At 40.8% G+C, this 2574-nt stretch overlaps 1 pseudogene; it reads left to right on the top strand.

The window, feature by feature from the left end:
- Nucleotides 1-1865: 1865 nt before the first annotated feature.
- Nucleotides 1866-2269, top strand: LOC129678969 (40S ribosomal protein S17-like; annotated as a pseudogene).
- The last annotated feature ends 305 nt before the right edge of the window (nucleotides 2270-2574 follow it).

The raw sequence follows: 2574 nt of genomic DNA, 5'->3' as shown, positions 1-2574 counted from the left end.
ACTCACTCAGAATGATCTTTTCTAGATCCCACCATTTGTCTGCAAATTTCATGATTTCTTTGTTTTTGATTGCTGAGTATTATTCCATTGTGTAAAAATACCATATTTTCTGTATCCATTCCTCCGTTGATGGACATCTGGGTTGTTTCCAGGTTCTGGCTATTACAAATAAAGCTGCTACAGACATGGTTGAACAACTGTCCTTGTGTACTTGAGCAAAAAGGACCTGGGGTAAGATGATCAGTCCTCACTTAGAAAGACAAATGGGATGTGCATTAGATGTAGGAGAAAACAAGTAACAGGACAGGAGCCTACCACAGAGGGCCTCTGAAAGACTCTACATAGCAGTGTATCAAAGCAGATACTAAGACTCATAACCAAACTTTGAACAGAGTGCAGGGAATCATATGAAAGATGGGGGAATTAGTATGACGTGGAAAGGATAGGAGCTCCACAAGGACCAAATATATCTGGGCACAGGGGTCTTTTCTGAGACTGATACTCCACCAAGGACCAGGTGTGGATATAACCTAGAACCTCTGCTCGGTTGAAGCCCATGGTAACTCAGTAAGCAACTGGTTTCCCATAGTAAAGGGAACAGGGACCATTTCTGACAGGAACTCAATGGCAGGCTCTTTGACCTCCCCACCCTCCAAGGGAGGAGCAGTCCTGCTAGGCCACAGAGGAGGACTTTGCAGCCAGTCCTGAAGGTACCTGATAAAACATGGTCAGATGACAGGGGAGGAGGTCCTCCCCAATCAGTGGACTTGGAAAGGGGCAGGGAGGAGATAAGGGAGGGAGGGTGGAATTGGGAGGGAATGAGGGAGTGGGATACAGCTGGGATACAGAGTTAATAAAATGTAACTAATAATAAAAATAATAAAAAAAGAAAAAAGCTAAAATTTCAAAGAATCATTAATTTGACCTGTTGCTAGAGATTCTAATATTATGATCAGATCATTCTGTGAGAGAAAGAAAATAGTCAACTTGTTGTATTCGTGATGAATTTTTTACATTGGTAAAGTATATGTAGCAAAAACAAAACAAAACGACACGAAACAAAAAGAAGCAGTAGTCCAGGCATTTGAACTGCATTTCTTTTTTGAACTGTGATTTCACTTCTAGGAACTAAGCTACAGTGCACTTCCATGTATACAGGAGATTCTATCCAATTCCAATTAAGGATATATTAATGATATCAAAAGATCAAAACATTTAAGGAACAGATAGTGGCTATCGGACAGTGTATATAATGGAACAGTATATCTCATTAAAAATTAGAAATATTTCTATTGAAAAGGGAAAGGGAATCACCTCCACAATGATATTTTTGGAACAAAAAATACTGGAAGGGGCTTCACATGCCACTATATCAGTGGAATCATGTACCTGGATACATAAGTGCATATACTATTTTTTTTTTTGAAAAATGCACAGGATATAGAAAAGAGGGTGACACAAACATGGGGGAAATATGACACATCTTTGGTTATGGAGGTGATAGTTCCAATAACAGTTAAAACATAAGGTCTGTAGAGATGGCTCAGTGGTTAGGAATACTTGCTGTACTAGTTTAAGAGCCTGAGTTCAAAGCCTCAGAACCTGCAGAAGAAGCCAGGTGAGGCTGCCTGCACTGTAATCCCAGTGAGGTGGGGATTGGAAACCGGAGAATAATTTGAGATTGTTGTCTGTTGGTCTAGTTCCAGGTCCAGTTAGAGATCCTAAGAGAATAAAGAAGAAAGTCCTTCTCTGGTCTCCACTCATATACGTGCATCTACCATACACAAAACAGAAGTAGAGAAAACGATTAGCGATAGATGCTTGTATGAAAAATGAGATCCGCTCTTTTACCGAGACCCGCCAACATGGGCCACGTTCGCACCAAGACTGAAGAAGAAGACCCGGGTCATCATCGAGAAGTGCAACACGCGCCTGGGTAATGACTTCCACACCAACAAGCGTGTGTGCGAGGAGATCGCCATTATTCCCAGCAAGAAACTCCGCAACAAGATAGCCGGCTATGTCACACATCTGATGAAGCGGATTCAGAGAGGTCCTGGGAGAGGTATCCCTCTCAAGATGCAGGAAGGAGAGAGAGAGAAGAGATAACTATGTTCCTGAGGCCTCAGCTCTAGATCAGGAGATTATTGAGGTAGATTCTGACACCAAGGAAATGCTGAAGCTTCTGGACTTTGGCAGTCTTTCCAACCTGCAAGTCACTCAGCCCACAGTTGGGATGAATTTCAAAACACCACATGCAGCCATTTAAATCTGTTCTGTCATATTTTCAATAAACCTGAAAAAAAAAAGAGATCCAACTACTTACTATCTTTAAGAAACACATTTCACTAGTAAAGACACACTCACCAAGTATGACAGGATGCAAGTCAATGGACCGAACAAATAAAAGGCCCAAACAAGCAAGAACAGTCTTATTTATATCTGATAAGGTAGACTTCAAGACAAAATTTGTCAGAAGAGATAAAACAGGTCACTACATATTACCAAAATAAAAGTCTGGCAAGTAAAACAACAACTGTAAATATAGAAGCACCAAATGTTAAATCTAGTTTG

Source organism: Psammomys obesus, unplaced genomic scaffold (assembly GCF_907164565.1).
Source record: "Psammomys obesus unplaced genomic scaffold, mPsaObe1.curated_primary_1811, whole genome shotgun sequence".
NCBI lineage: Eukaryota > Metazoa > Chordata > Mammalia > Rodentia > Muridae > Psammomys > Psammomys obesus.
The sequence above is the reverse complement of the archived record's forward strand: the minus strand, read 5'-3'. Positions and strand labels throughout refer to the sequence as shown.